The following is a 17,163-nucleotide window of genomic DNA, read 5'->3' as shown; positions in this document are numbered from 1 at the left end:
TCCTCAGATTGATGGTGGGATGATGAAAGTAGAATACATACATTTTGAAAGCAGTAAATGGGTTTGATTTAATCGGCAAGGCATTTTAGGTATTTTTGTTAATTGTTACAAATTAATTAAATTATCCAATGTTTGCTTCATTTTGATAAAGTATGGTTTCATTTTCAATAAACTTTCTCTAATGTTTGAAATTTACTTCATATATGGTATCAGTTCCTATTTTTTTTTATTCATTCAGTTTGTGTGTTTCTTTTCAGTTACTAAAATTGAATCAAGAGTTTGATATAATTGATATTCTATCATTTAATGCCAGTTCTTAAAAATTGAATGAATCTCGACTCCAAAACACTTGAATGATCTTCAAATCATAGATTAGATTATTTCAGGTACTGTTTACAAATCATAGGCTTAAAACTCTAGTTTGTACATTTTCATCTTGGATTCATATGCTAATGATTTATTATGCGATTTGATGTTTTGCTAGAAGTGATTAATTGGTTGTGGAAACTTGATGACCCTTAAAATTATGTAAAAACTTGTTTGCTATTCTTCGTCACCAGAGTTCTTACTAATTAATGTTGTAATACTCCGTATCAATTTAATGTTCTTCCTTTTGAAAATCATATTTTCTAGCAACATTTTTTTATTCAGACTTGAATCGGGAGTAAATCTTGTGATGAAAAAGATCACAAATGCATGTTGTTGGCAGAATCAAGATCAGACTCAAAGCAGTTGTTCTTCGGTAATTTGCAAGCATCGAAGCATAAGGGAATTTGTGGGTGACTATGTACAAGAATATGGTCGATGCTTCAACAATAGAAGCCTGATAGTCAACCTATTTGGTGGACATGCACCGACTCACCGAGGAGTCTTATACATATGTAATTCAGTAACTAATTTTCTTTCAAGAGAACTCGTGGGTAAGATACTTTTTTTTAAGTGATTAATTAAAGAGAGTGATAATATATACTGCTACACGTTCTTTGAAATATTTGATCATTATTGTTGGTAAGGAAAGAGAGAACATATAGCCCGAGAAACAAATTTTTAATAGAGAGTAATTTTATTTCAACTTCTTTTTTCACCTTTTTTCTACTCATCGTGGTTGTCTTATTTAATCTATTATTGGTGATGATTCTTAGAAGCAATTGTTGAAAGTTTGACATAAGGGTCCCTTAATTTGTTGTTTGTAAAAATACATGATAAGTTCTAATTTGAATGCATAAAACAATTCATTCACTTTGCTTTACAAATGTAATAACTATACTTATAAGATTGGGCCATGACACCTTAGTGAAATAATCTATGATGGAGGATTTCACTTAATTTTTTTAAAAATGTAATTTTATAATAATTAATATATACCTAAAATTTAAAAATGAAAACCATATATTATTTAAAGCCATGTGGCATCTCATTATTAGAAGCTATGTGGCATCTCTCCTTTCATCCATCATTTTGTTTTGTTTTTTTTTCCAAATTTTCTTTATTGTTTCTATGTTTTACAACTTCTAATGTATCTTCCACTCCATTTTCCTTATTCAACATCAAATTATTAATAGTGTACTATACTCAATAGTCTCTTCCAGTCCACCCCTTTAACATCCAATATTTATTCAACATTATAGTTTTTACAGTTTTTATATTTTTCCAACCTTCAAATTACACATCTATTTAATTCATCCGTTACCAAAATCAGAAGTACTCACTAATTAAAACTTCAAAGACATCTGAACACCCACTATACAACCGCCCGTTATTTGAACGGGCTCAAAAGCTAGTTTATTTAAAAGCTTAACATGTGGAAAATCAACATGCATATCAAATACAAAAATAATAATATCATTCTTTTGCATGTTAAAAGGACAAGAATAAGATGAAAACATTTACCAAAGGAATACAGTCATGGGTGTGGAATGCAGGACATCAACAAAACGAGGATAAAATGTTTGTTTCTTATATTTGGGGTACTACACACATTGGAAATTAAAAAAATGTATAATTTTAGATTGTAGCTATTATGTTTGATTTTATCTGTTGTGTTTGGTATATCTATTCAAGAATGTAATGCTAAAACTTTCATTATGTTTTGTACAAAGAAATTTACTTCAATGTAACGATTAGATACAATCAGACTTCAATGTAAATACTACTCCCTCCATTCCTTTTTGTTGTTCCTGTTTTCTTTATGGGCATTTCTTTTTGTTGTTCCCCTACTAAATCTTTACTATTTTTGGCCATTGTTTTTTTTACCAAATTACCCTAAGATTCTCAACTATTTACCAAAAAACCCTAAGATAGACCCTTTTCCCACCCTCTTTTTCCCAACCACCCTTATTTAATTATTAAACCTATTCCCCATAACCCAACCCCACTACCCGTTTCTTTCACTCCTCTCTCATTCACTTCAGCCCCTTCACCTCTCTGATTTCTCTCTCTCTTCATTTTCTTACTCTCTCTCTTCATTTTCTTACTCCCTCTCACTTCATTTTCTTGCTCCGTCTCTCTACTCGTCTCACGTTTTTCACTCTCTCTCCTCCAAAACATCTCTCCGTTCTTCAGATCTGGAAGTGAGATCGCCGCCACCACCACAACCAAACCTCTTCCGCCGCCACCACCCTCCGGTAAAGTTGTAGATTACGGGAAAATGGGTTTAGATGGTGAAATTCGACCATAAAAACTCTAGATCTAGAGTTTTCATGGTCGAATTTGACCTCTAAATCCTTAAAACCGTGAGTGATAGTACGGATCGAGTGGTTTAGGTTAATTTTTGTCGAATTATTGGGATTGATGTTGGTCGATTTTTTGGCTGAATTTTTCGGTTGATTCTGGTCGATTTTTGGGGTTAAGTTTGGTCGAATTTGGTGGTTGATTTTGGGTTTAATTTTCTCAAATTTTTGGGTTTAATTTTCTCGAATTTGGTCAAATTTATGGGTTTAATTTTCTCCATTTTGGTCGAATTTATGGGTTTAATTTATGGGTAAAAAATTGGGTTGAATTTTGTTGATTTTTTGGGTTGATTTTGGTCGAATTTCTTGTCAAATGTTTGGGTTTTTTTGGGTCTAATTTTTAGGTTGATTGTTGTCGAATTTCTGGGTTGTTTTTTGTTGATTTCTTTGGTTGATTTTGGTCGAATTTCTTGTCAAACTTTTGGGTTGCGTTGGTCGAATTTTTGCCTTTATTTTGGTCAAATTTTTTGTTTGAATTTGGTCGAATATTTGGGTTGATATTTTTCGAATTTTTGGGTTGATTTTGCCGAATTTGTGGTCGATTTTCTTGGTTGATTTTGTTTAATTATCTGGGTTTGTTTTTGGTCGATTTTTGTCTAATTCTCAGGGTTTTTTTGGTCGAATTTTGTTGATTTTTCTGGATTTTTTTGGTCGAATTTTGTTGATTCTTCTGGGTTTATTTGGTTGAATTGTGTTGATTTTTTTGTTGAATTTAGTTTAATTTTTTGCGTTGTTTGGTCCAATTTTGTTGATTTTTTGGTCGAAATTTGTTGATTTTTCTGGGATTTTTTGGTCGATTGTTTTTGGATTTTTAAGGTTCGAATCTGATATTTATTTTTATTAATAATAAAATATCTCCCATTTATCTTATTACTTTAATATTTTCTCTCTCCTTACTCTTTTTTAAATATGTAATCTCTTCCACCTAATCATTATTCTTACACCCAATCATTATTCATATCCCAATACAATCCAAGATTTTAATTTTCTTAAAAATCACCCAACAATCCTTAGGGGAACAACAATAAGGAATGGAGGGAGTACAAATTATTACTCAATAAAATTTTAAAAAAAAAATTCAAACAAACACTTCTCTTCAGTGACTTTATTTTTCCAAATTTAAAATGATACTCGGTTGAGATTATAATGGTTGTTGTTCAAACTACGAAATAATACAGCCCTCCGTGCATCGCACAGGCTTAAAACTAGTTCTCTTTTATATAAGTATATGAAATGAAAAACATAATACGGGGATTTTCCTCCATCTATTATCGAACGATTTACGAAAGTAATGATATTTTATAACTTATTACCCATTCTGCATTTGAATGAAAGTAATTAACCAAACAAAAGGTCTTGCGCGCACAAGGTGTACAATAAATTTATTGTACACCAAGATAACTTTAAACCCTTTTTTTTGTAACTTTAACCTAATTTTGTTTAACTTTTATATTAGTAAAAAAAATTGATAGATAAATATTTTAAAGGGTTAAATGATTAATTTTATACATTATTAGTGATTTTGAAGAAATAAGTTTTACTAAAATGAAAAAATTTATCATTTAACAATAGGTAACTTTTACATATATAAGCTTAACTTTTAAGCATTTTGAGTTAACTTTTACTTCGGTATACGATATTTATTGTACACCCATTGTAAATAAGATTTTGTCTACTGTCCACGTAGGGTCGGAATTATGTTCGTTTTTTATTTTTTTTATTTTTTCAGACCTAAAATAGCGTTACACCCAACAAACCGCTATTCCCAGATAGAGGATATACTAGAATAGAGCTTTTTCTTCAGCATACCAACCCCTCATTCCCCTCAAATTTACTAGTACTTCGCTATTTTCTCTATAAAAAAATTCATCTTTTTCCTAACTCCACAACTCCACCGCCGAACCACCACTCCACTACTTCCGTACCGCCTCACTTGGTATCTCACTGCACCGGCGGACTGCCGCATCGCGCCGCTGCGCCCATGCCCTCTTCTTCCCCGATTTCATGTAATTGAATTAAGGTAAACCATAAAATTTTCTCCGTTTTAAATTGTATTTAATTTTTTATTGATAAATTGACGGCCTTAAATTCATTAACATGTTACCCTCAGAATGTGGTTAGTTTAATTTTATGAATGAAAAGATTAGCTTTAATGGGAAATCATGTAAGTATAATATATTAATCAACTTGTTCCCTCAAATTGTCGTTAGTTTAATTGGAATATTTGGTGGCTCAATAAACAACTATTTCAAAAAATTATATAAACAACTTATTTTCAGCAGCTTAATTTCCAGAAAACAAAAAAATGAAGAATGTTTTGGATTTGAGTAAAATGTCAAAGAAATTATTTGGTAAATGCATCCTATGTTGAGCTCACAAGGGACAGAATTAATGATGAACAATCATCCTGTGTTATGTTGTACAAGTCCTCCAAATGTGTTGAAATAAGTTTCCATTTTCCTGTAGTTGGAAATGTTCAGTTGATTTCATCAGTTTAACTAACTAATTACCAAATTCATCAAAAAAAACGGAGATTATGTAATCAACACGTTAGACACTCTGAAGAAAAAATTCATCATGGGTTTGTAGTCAAGGAGGGAACATTCTTAAGATTAGTATATTAATCCTTTGGATAATCTTTCTTTTACATTTTATAAGTGGGTTTAAGGGCCAAAATGATTATGAAATTAAATGCTCAATTAATATTTAAGCTTCAGCACTAACCTACCTAAACTATATGTATGTTTGTGAAGAAGGTTTTCCACTAACGAGCCTAAACTATTTATACTAGTATTCTATGCACGCGATGCGTGCAGATATTTTTAAAAATCTGATTTGATATATACGCAAGTATTTTCTGACATTTTATAACTTTTTTAACAATTTTTATAAGTGTATTATCAATATCTTATGTGGACATCTAAGTGCTAAGTTATTAAACTAAGCTTTTATCAAAATGAACTAAAATAATAATACTTCAATGACTTTCTTCTCTAATTTGTTAATTAATACATAGTCCTATACACACGCTACACATTCTGTAACAGCCCGCTCTTTCGAGCTGTTAAATAACACATAACCCTTAATGATCACAATTAACTCTTAATATGCAGCAGAAAATTAACCTTAATCTTAATTAAGCACGATCTTGGACCTGTGGGTTATGGGCCCACAAAATAACCTTAAGTAACTCAAATGAATAATCCTTGAATAAATAACAAATCCTTAACTCACAACCACACTTACAACAATTCATAAACTAATCTCACAACTCAAATGAATAACATTCTCAACCACTAATTAATTTTCTCCCATTAAATTACCAGAAATTCTAGGCTCTTGCATCTCTAATCATGCAACATTTTCAATCAAAATTTTCCTCACAATGTTTCATAAGAAATAACCAATATTTGCAATCATCTTACTCGATTTCCCAACTTAACTATGATTTTAAACATACTAACTTTTATCAAACAACCAAGGGAACTCAAAACTCCAATGTCCTCAAATAACTAATCTCATCACTAAATTTCTCAATGCCATCTTAGATTCTCAAATATTATTTCGCAATACTCCGAACTATTAATCAAATCAAGTCATAAAAAGATCCACAATACACATTATACATACACTCGTTCAAACTAATTTCTATATCCATAATTCTAGATAACTCATATGGCCATCTTAGGGCACCCAACTCAATTTATCTTAAACAACTATATAGATTCAAAGCAAATCTAATTTTCTCAAATAGTAGCACATGACCCTAACATCATCATCCCATAAAAGAACTTATATAACATCCATAAATCATTATTCAAGCTTCAAAACTTTAATATTCTTTACAAAAGAACTCATATTCATGATTCCCAATTCATACGCCATGATTTGGAGATCATAGCGAACCCAAAATCAACCTCGGCTCTGATACCACCTGTAACACCCCTCTATTTAAGCTTATTTTTAAGATACTAATACGAATTATTATCTTGACTAATTATTAAAAATTTCGGCAGCACTTCCCCTAAATATGGACAACCTAAAATATCATTTAGGGATTTACGTCAAAATTTCTTTAACCTGCTTCAATTACATCATTCCAACAAACAAAATTTCCCAATACACCATCAGGGTGTTACTGCTACACCTACTTATAAAGTAGATGCAAAGCTAAGTACTATTCATACTATATAACTAAAAGAATTCAAATAACTTATAAACAATTATTAAAATCTTCCATAGAAGTACACTTTAGCTAAGTTCTCAACTTTACTTCACGTGTACCCGAAATTCAACGCCATTACCTGCATCTCCTTCTCACCATAATTATGGGTCGTCACAGGTTCAATCCCAAAGGAGAGAACAATAAAACAAACACCAAACAAAGAAAAAGAATCAGCAAAGCTGGTAACCACCACTCCACTCAGTAAAATAGATATTAAAGAAATCATAGAAGCATAAACAAGTTAAAAAGTATACAAAAGTTCTAGACATCGTTTTCAAATAATTTTGAATAATAAAATATAAAACAAAATGAGTATTTGAGGATTTCTAATGGTTTTCTATTTGGGTTCTCCTCTAATCGTATAAACCCTATCTCATATATTCCTAATTCCTTGAATTCTCCATTCTAAGTAGATCCGGGAGCCCCTGACAATCTACTGAACAATAGATAGACCCGGGAGCCCCTGACAGTCTATTTGAGATGTACCCGGGAGCCCCTGACAGTACATTCATTCTTCGTTGGCCAACTATTTTCAATAACCTCTAGTGTGCACACCCCCCAACTCTAGCTTTTACGTGACCCGGGAGCGTCTGAATAGTCACACCAGAGATGAGGACGGTTTACCATCTTGCCACATACGGCGATAATCAATTCCGGATTGCCACATACGGCGAAAATCACTAAATCCTCTAATCACCCTAAGCTCAAATCTCCAACACTCAGAAAGTTTCTCCGATTATAATTGGAAGTAATTAGCTCACTCCCATTAAATCTTCCGATTCTATAACTTGATCCCCAATATAAAATATGATATTCGCTATTAATCTAACCCATAAAGTATCACCATTCTCTAATTCATTTACTGATATCAAACATCCACACTATAGTAAATAAAACCAACAAGGCAAAAGTCACATTTTCACATCACCAATACAATAGTTTTATTATAGAAATCTATTAAGAGTAATTCGTAAAACATCTTTGACAATTCAATGTGTATTGAAAACATTAGAAAAACCAAAGTTTAAAACTTTTATAAGAGAGGTTGCTTAATATTGTAGAATGAATATTCATAGATTTGCATTTAAGTCGTTAACACATAAATTCAAAGGTTATGAATGAAAGAGGTGTCCATGGGGTTACCTTGAGCAAGCTCTTAGCGCAATTTCGGATGCTCTATTCCCCAACTCGTTCTTCTACTCCAAAGTTAAATCGAATTCCATAAGAATATGAATGATAGTTAGTCCCCTGCTTAGAAATTCTAAAATTTGTTCGATTTAAATTCTTAACTAGATTATTTCAATCTCTTTTCCTAAAAGTGTGAAATAAAAGCACTTCTTTAAGTTATAATACTAAACTACACAAGAGTTGAATTTATCATTTATACGTTTATAGTAACTTCCTTTCTAACATAGGAGTAGAAATTCAAAACTACTATGTTAAAATAATTTATATCATTCAAATAATTCTAAAATAAGAGCATACTTAAATCTGAAAATATACACAACTTCTTAAATACATGGACATATGCTTAAAACATTTAATCTTAGAAAATATTCATCTTAAAACCATTCTAAAACAATCTGCAAAAACATATAAAATCTTTATTCAAAAATATATTCAAATAATAGCAATTGATTATATTTCAATAAAATAACTTACCAATTTCATGATATTCATAATTCAAAGTAGAGAAGTAAAATAAACTTTAAGTATTTCAATAGAATTATATCACAGTTGAAATCAATAACTACTCATAATTCGAAACTTTGATTTCCAATTTAACTAATTCAAGTTAGATTATAAATCTTGAAACTAGGAAAAATCAGAAAATATAAATCGAATTGAATAGTTAGGGTTTGATGTTTAGGCAATTTACAATAATAATCTACCAAGAAAAGGGAAAGGGGTTGCCGCCACCACCACCACCGGCGACCTGACGCCGCCGGCAACAACGATGGCCGCGCGACAGAATAGCAGCAACGGTTCTTTTACTTTTTTTTTTTTTTTTTTTGTATTGAATTAAATAGAAAAGGGGAGAGAAAGAAGAGAGGAGGGGTGACTACCTGCAGCGGCGTGATGGCGGCGGCGAGTTGAGGTGGGGCAGCGACGGCGGGGCGGCGCGGCGGTGGAGTGAGGAAGAGAGGGAGTAGATCGAGTGAGAGAAGGAGGTGAGGAAGAGGGTGTCAAGAATTTTCTGGAAAAACAATGAGTTGGGCCTTCAATACCCTTGACAAAGAAATAAGTTGTCATTGTGTATTCCCTAACACATGGCATAGACATGGGAAGCAATTTTGGCATTTTTAGATAATTTAGGTTGTAAAAATATGCTTAGCTTAAGGTATATTTTATAAAGTTTTATCAATTAATTTGGATAATACTCATATAAATCAATATACTTACAGAATTATATATAGATTCATATTGTACTAGAGTTAATACTTGGACTTAAATATATTGTTTTGAATAACAAAAATCCAAAATCATTATTAAACTAATAAATTTTCAAAATCATTTATCTGAGCTGAGATTCGAGATATAAATTTAAAAAGTTATATTAAGTGATAATAATAAAGTTTTTGAATTACTTACTATTTTAAAACTCCAAAACCGTAATCTGAAATTAGTTTAGAAAAGAAGGTTAAAGAGAAACATTAAGAAAATATTTATATCTAACAACAGATTAAAAGCTGTTCAAAAACCTGGGCCATTACACATTCTTAAAAGTATGTACATTTTCTAAAACATGTAAGAAAATTTATTTAAAATTAAAGAAAACAAATATACATATTTATATGTAATAAAATCTATTTAGGAATGAATGTAATAACAAATTAACTAAAATAAACGTAAAATATTGTGTTTTTACTTGTTCATTTTTTTAGCTTTTTTTTTTTCCTGCAAAGGGCTTGTATAACTGTAGACACCTAATTCGTGCCTCCCCTAATGGGATAATGACGAAACCATTACCCTTACTAGGTGGTTGGTACAACTCCGTGCGGAAGTTCCAATTGCTAAGATACATTCCAAAATAAAAAAATTCAAAGTCCAAATCCCGAGCCCGTTCCCTTTTTGGAACTCGAGACAAAATTCAACTTCCAAAAATCGAATTCAAAATTCAAAAACAATCTCAAATCCTATGTTCATAATCCTAAGTTCAAATGTCCAAATCCATGATGGCGTAATGCAAGATTTTTGAGTCCCAAATTCCTTCAAAAATCATGTTCCAATCTCGACTTAAAAATACCTTAAACCAATGACGGCATTATACCGGGTTTTCAAGTTCAAATGTTTCAAAACGTTCAAATTTCAAATTCAAATCTTCAAGGTCTCAACTTCTATACAAAAAACATCCCTTTTCGAATTCCAAATTCAAGTTCCAAATCAAATCAAAGTTTCAAATTCAATTTCAAAGTTACAAAGATCCTTGCCCCCATTACTCTCAAATAAAAATCCAATGGGTTGAAAATCCCTAGAAATAATACAAAGTCCCAACAGGTTGAAAATCCCTAGAAAAATACAAGATTTAATTACATCGGGTTTAAATTCCCTAGAAATAATGCAAATTCAATTTCAACAGGTTGAAAATCCCTTGAAATAATCCAAACCCCATACAAACTCAAAAACAATTCCAGTGGGTTAAAATCCCTATGAAATAATACAAATTCAATTTCCGAACGGGTTGAAAATCCCTTGAAATAGTACAAGTCCAATTCCAATGGCTTGAAAATCCCTTGAAATAATACAAATCCATTTCCAATGGGATGAAATCCCCCCAAAATATTTCAAGTTCTAATGCCGGGTTGAAATTCCCCTAAATTCTATCTTGGGTTGAAATCCCCCTAAATTATTTCAAGTTCTATTGTTGGGTTAAAATCCCCCTAAAACATTTCATGTTCTATTCCCGGGTTGAAATTCCCCTAAATTATTCAAAATTCTATCTTGGGTTGAAATCCCCCTAAAATATTTCAAGTTCTATGGCCGGGTTGAAATTCCCCAAAAATATTTCAAGTCTAATGTCGGGTTGAAATTCCCCTAAAATATTTCAAATTCTTATTCCAAGGAAGGTAGCCTCCATAAAAGAATGAAGCTCCTTTACAAATATTTCCAACGGGTCGTAAATCCTGATACAAGTACAAATTCCAATACAAGTTACAATATGTTGAAATTCCTCTGAAATATTTCCAATGGGTTTAAATCCCAATACAAGTACAATATCCAAAATCCCAAATCTTAGTAGTGGCACTTAGAGTCAGTCTAGGTCTCATTCATCTGCATGCATATCATATCATGTGTCGGGAAGTCCAAGTTCTAAATTCATGCCATGCATCTCATAGGTGCTCGGACTCAGTCTCTCATAATACAATTCAAGATGACTTCACTGGCAGCAACTATTGCCTAGCTCTATGACCGCGTTGATGAAGCTGAAGCTCGGATAAGGGCTCTCGAAGACAATCAAGAAACACTTTTCAATGCATAAATGGAAAGATTTAAAAATTATTGTGGGCGAAGGACCTATGATGAACGAGTCTGAGTCTGAGTCTGAGGATGAATCTGGATAAGAGTCTAGTGATGAGTCAAAGAGTCCAGGGTTAGAGTCTTGCATCAATCAAGTGCCCTTAGAGGCCGAACATCAAGTCAAAGCTTTCGACGTAATGATTTCTAATTTCAATAATACTTCAATTTCATCCTACTCTTCAAGTCCAACTCAAAACACATTCCTAATCCAAACAACTTTGCTTCTCAAGAAACTGACTTTGAAATCTTAAAAGCTGTTGAAAATCATGAAACAGGATGCCCATAATTGAGGAAACAGAAAAAGTTAACCTTTCTAACATTAGTGATTCAAAACTAGTTCAGGTTGGTTAACTCTATCTCAAGCAGAGCGGGACAATCTGATCGAGATACTTTCAGAGTACATAGACGTCTTCGCATGGTCCTATAATGATATGCCAGGGTTTATCCAAGCATCGGTCAACATACAATTCCCCTCATTCCAGGTTCAAAGACAATCAAACAGAAACTCCGTCGCATGAAATGGGATGTATCTTTCAAAATTCAAGAAGAGGTCTCTAAGAAACTAGAGGCTGGGTTTATTCGAGAGTCCAAATATCGAGAATGGATTGCAAATGTCGTCCCGGTTTCGAAAAAAGATAACAAAGTTCGAATGCACGTCGATTACAATGATCTTAACAGGGCCAGCCCTAAAGACGATTTTCCACTTCCTCATATCGACATTTTGGTCGACAAATATGTCCTTCACCCAAGGTGCATTAAGTCTAATACCAAGGTTCAGATTAATTGCGAACAATTAATTCAGTAAGATCAAGTGATCGGAACAGCTAGCTGGAGCAATGCTTCCGATCAGTGAGTTCTAATGGATATTAAGCTCACAACTTACTCTTAACTGAACCTACAATGTCACACCAATGGCATGTAACAGATCACTGGATTAAATGAATCGGAAATTCATTTAATAGCTTTTCGGGAATTAGTTTTGAAAAACGTATTATACGATACGACCTTGCGTCGGAATCGTATATCATATCCGGAATATTCGTAAGCTGGGCGAAACGAATAATCGTATCGTACGACGGTGATTCGTCGTATAAGATACGATAAATAATAGCCGTATGGCGTTAGTCACGAATACGAGGCGCGTCGGAGCTGCCAGCCCGTCGAGCCAAGCGCGCAAGGCCCAACGAGCCAGCGAGCTCGTGAGCAAGGCAAGAAAGCCAGCTCGGGGCGTGGCACTAGCGCGCAACAGCAACATCATTGCATCAGCGAGCACGCAAGGCCCACGGCACAGCTTCTCGGCTGCGCGCGCTGTGGGCTTCCACCTGCAGCGTTGTGGCTGGGCGCGGGTGTGTGGCCGTGTGCAAGTGTGGCCGCTCAAGGCCCTTAGTCTTGGCCGGTTACACTAATATAATAATTAGGTTATTATATTTTTGCACACACTCTAACAATTAGTTTTCCATCTAACCTAAACCTAATTCCTAAATTACGTTCTTCAGTTTTTCTTTCTCTGTGAAAAACTGTTCATCCCGAAAAGCAAAAATCTTGTGCGTTGTCTAAGCTACGATAATCAAAACGGATTTGAAAGTGTCGGTGAACCAAGTAGAGGAACGGAAAGTGGAGTTCTTTTTTCTTGTTCGTTGATACAGTACTCGGGAAAACACGCTTCGAATGAAAGTTTGCTTAAACTGTGCTTTATATATGTTTCCTGGCTTTGGGGATGTTCCGCACATGTTATGTATGTTTAACTGTATTCCCCTATAGTAGTATCATGATCCTTATATATTCAAAGCATTTTTAAGCATGATTTAATTGTTTATGCTGTTGTCGAATTTTTTTGAATTTTTGTTGATTTTTCGGAATTATTATGAATTATTGGATTAATTGCGTAATAGGTTCTGAATTCAAAAAGTTTCGTATTTTCGACATTTCTGACCCTAATCTGATTGAAAACAATTTTATAAGATCAACTCATGAGAACGGAATTGCAAAAACAGGCCTCGAAGTATGTGTTTTTGGGCGTTTTTGTTAATTTTCGAATTAAAATTAATAAATTCGGAAAGATTTTCAATTAATTGGTCAACCTAAACTACTCGGAATTGATTGAAACTTTGGCACAATGTTCTTGCGTATATTCTTAATTTATGGTACAAATTTCAGCCGTTTTTTATAAGTATAAACCCTAATTCTGCTTTCCCCAAATTCGTAAAGTTTAGATCGCTAATTGATTTTTAAAATAATTTGGATCTAATAATCTGGTTAATTGGGAAAGAGAATATAATTTCATGGTCCGTGGCGAATTTTAAAAATTATTGGATTAAAATTTTGAATAGTTTCGTTAATTTTAATTGACATTTAAAACAAATTGATTAAAAATCTGAAATTTAAATGTTTAGAACGATTTAAAGTTTTAGATTTGATTATTTAAAAGTTTAAATTTTCAGTTGAAATCGTTTGTTCTTAAAATTTGAATAATGTTAGCCTTGATTTAATAATTTTAACTTAAATTAATTAAATAGTAAAAACGTTATTTTTCGAAAATAAAAATCGTAAATTTTTATGAAAAATAACTTAATGCAAATGTTCGTGAAATTAAATTTATTTTTTAATTAAGTTGGTCCGTAGGCAGGAACCAAAGGCACGAACTCAAGGTGGGGTGGACGTGTGGCTCGTCGAGCCATGCGGGCTGCCACGCCTGTGCCGAGCCGCAGCGACGCGGGCAGCAGCAAGCGAGCTGCGTGCCCCGCGCGCGCTTGGCGAGGAAGGGGCGAGCAAGGCAGGCGCCTTGGCTTGCGATAGCTGCGAGCAAGCAAGGCAGCCTTGCCTTGCGCAACGTCGAGCACAACAGGCACACAGGGGCAACATTGCTGCGGGTACGTGGGCGCGGGCTGCGGGAGCATGGGCATTGCTCGTGTGCCTCGTAGGCCACAGCTTGCATTGCTGGGCTGGGCACAAGCCTAGCCCGCATTGCACTCAAACAAATTTGTTTTGTTTTGTTGGGCTTGAATTCATGTTTGCATTAAAATTGGCTAACGGGATAATTAATAATTATTTTATTTAACTTGGGCTGGACCGCGAGTTTAATTTAATATTTAAATAATTAATTATCCGGAATAATTATTGGTTTGAGTGGGAGCCGCTAAATGAAATTAAAAATGAAATAATTATTTTAATTATTTTCGTAGGTCGCATTATTTTAATTAAATTCAATTTCAATTAGAATAAAGTCTAAGGATTAATAATTTGGAAATTGATTAATCTTTTAGGACACGTTTATGTGAATGTGAATTTTAATTAATTCACGTAAATACTTGCATAATTAATTGGGAAATTCGTTTTAGCATACAAATAGGTGAATGCATAGAATGTATATTTTATGTAATGCAGGTACTCCAAGTGACTAGTATGGCCATTTTAGGATAGTTAAATACGATCTGCGAACCGTTCTATCTTTGAATGTAAAGTTTTAAATATGGTCTGTGATGAGCGACATTTATGTCGCTCTTAGCTTAGGATTTTAGTTCATTTAATTAGCATTTTATTATTACTTTCGCTTAGTTTTATCGTTTTTAGTTCGTTTATTGCATTTTTGCATTTATCGTTACATTTTCTCGTCTTGCGTATATTTTAGTCGTTTTTGCTCTAAATATGCCTTTTGTGCGCATTCTCATTGCGTAAGAGTCGTTTTGAGTATTAACGTGTTAATAATGTGTCATTATGCTTGTCGACGAGTTATATGTTTTACGATTTGTAAAAATGTTAAACGAATTAATATTTTGATTTTCGATTATTAATAAAATGTGTTGCGATTTTCTAACATGCTATGCGTAGTTTCTAATAATGTGCAGCGACGAGCTTCTAATGAGCAGCTATACATGAGCAATACAACAGCAATAAGCAAGTAGAATAGCTGTGCACAAATAGCCCAACATCAGCAGCAATCGAGAAGTACAGCAGCTATACGAAGCACCTACCTAGCTGCTGTTGTTTGAGCTTTGTTGCTGCTCACAAGTGCACGAACAGCAGCCTCGTGGGCTCATTTCCACAAGCCTTGAAGTGCCTTGTGATAGCAGCCACAACCTAGCCACAGCACACGAGCACCATGGCAGCTTAGCCACTGCAGATCAGCACGCAAACAGCTTAGCAACAGCAGCATGGCACGCAACTAATCAGCCACTGCAGCAGCCTTGTGCTCTCCTTTAAGCCATCACTGCAGCAACCTTAGTGCTCACTTGAGAGCCTTATCGCAGCTATATAACAGCAGCCCTACAGCAACACAAGCATGGCAATAGCCCAGGCAGAACACGCAGCACAGACCCAACACGGCTGCGGGGCTGATGCTATAAAAATGTAAATCGCAGCATTGTAATCATATTTAGTTTTACGTAATTAGTTTCTAGTTTTCATATTTTAGGCTTAGCTTAGAATTCTAGAGAGAGAATTAGTTTAGGGCTTAGATTAGAGGTTAGGATTAAGATTCATTGCTTCAAATTCTTGAATCTTAGTTGAATTTTATCATCAAATTTCAGTTTTCTTTTCTCTTTCTTTTGAGCTTTGTTCTTCATTTTGTTCTTCAAAGTTTGATGCAAATTCTTCAATTCAAGGTAAAATTCTACTTTTCTTTTTGATTTGTTCTTTAATTCTTTAATTTCTTCATTAATTTCGTTTATGCTTTAATTTCATGCTTGAATTCTAGAATTAGTTTCATGCTTTGAATTTTATTGATTTTCCCCCAATTTTTGAGGTTTGAATTTTCTTGATTCAATTAGTTTCTTTAATTCAATTAGTTTCATGATTAGGATTAATGTTAGTTCAATGTTGATGTTAATCATGCTAATTGAGTAGTTTAGTCTGGAGGTTAGGGTTGAAGCCTTGGCATTGAATTTGGGGAATTTTAGGGAAATTCATGATTGATGTTGTGATTAAATATGATTTAGTGATAGGATATCCATGACTAATTGAGTAGTAGTTGCAAATACTATTTGATTGGGATTTGATTGGAACGCATAGGCTAGGTTTGGCAAGCATTGTCAGCCTAATTTGTGTAAGTGGATAGTGGTGCCTATTATATGCAAGTTTGTTTAGTCTAGGATTAGGCGAAAGCTCTTCCGTAGATTAGACGCTTCGCGTGCCCCATCGGAGAGGTGGCGGGCACGTCATTCGATTCTATTCCCCTATGTGCTAAGTCGTTGCATATTCATGAATGTTTTGACCTTGTGCTTCCTTTGATTCAATTTCCATTGCCGATTCCCGAATCCTCTAGAATTTCTTTATTTGTTTGCATTTCTAGCTTTCATTAGATTAATTCAAAAACTCATTTTCCATCCGAACTAGCTTGTGAACGCATAGATTGAATAGTCAAACATATCCATTCCCATGGGACGATCCCTATGCTTGCCGCTATAGTCCATATAGCCGGTTAGTTAGGTGTTTTATAAATTTTGTTTAGTTAGGCGATTTTCTTATCAACGACGGAAAAACACCCTATCAAAATGGCGCCGTTGCCTGGTTATGGCATCATTGTTTGATTTTTCATTCTAGTTCTCTAGTCTAGTTCATTTTTCTTTTCTTTTTATTTCCATTTAAAAATTAAAAAAAAAATGTCAAGAGTGTTCTATATTCCTCAAGTTGTTCATGAACCATTTTACATGTATTATAATAGAGTTCATGCGGAGCTTGAACATCGTCGCATCC

The 17,163-nt window shown here is 33.7% G+C and overlaps 1 long non-coding RNA gene across 1 annotated transcript; it reads left to right on the top strand.

Annotated features, from left to right (window-relative positions):
* The first annotated feature begins 4,509 nt into the window (after positions 1 to 4,509).
* Positions 4,510 to 16,104, top strand: LOC110788741 (uncharacterized). The gene is made up of 2 exons (XR_002533436.2): positions 4,510 to 4,749; positions 15,301 to 16,104. It is a non-coding gene; the product is annotated as an uncharacterized lncRNA (long non-coding RNA).
* Positions 16,105 to 17,163: the final 1,059 nt, after the last annotated feature.

This window comes from Spinacia oleracea, chromosome 4 (genome assembly GCF_020520425.1).
Source record: "Spinacia oleracea cultivar Varoflay chromosome 4, BTI_SOV_V1, whole genome shotgun sequence".
Classification (NCBI taxonomy): Eukaryota; Viridiplantae; Streptophyta; class Magnoliopsida; order Caryophyllales; family Amaranthaceae; genus Spinacia; species Spinacia oleracea.
Note: the sequence above shows the minus strand (reverse complement) of the source record. Positions and strands in the feature narration are given on the sequence as shown.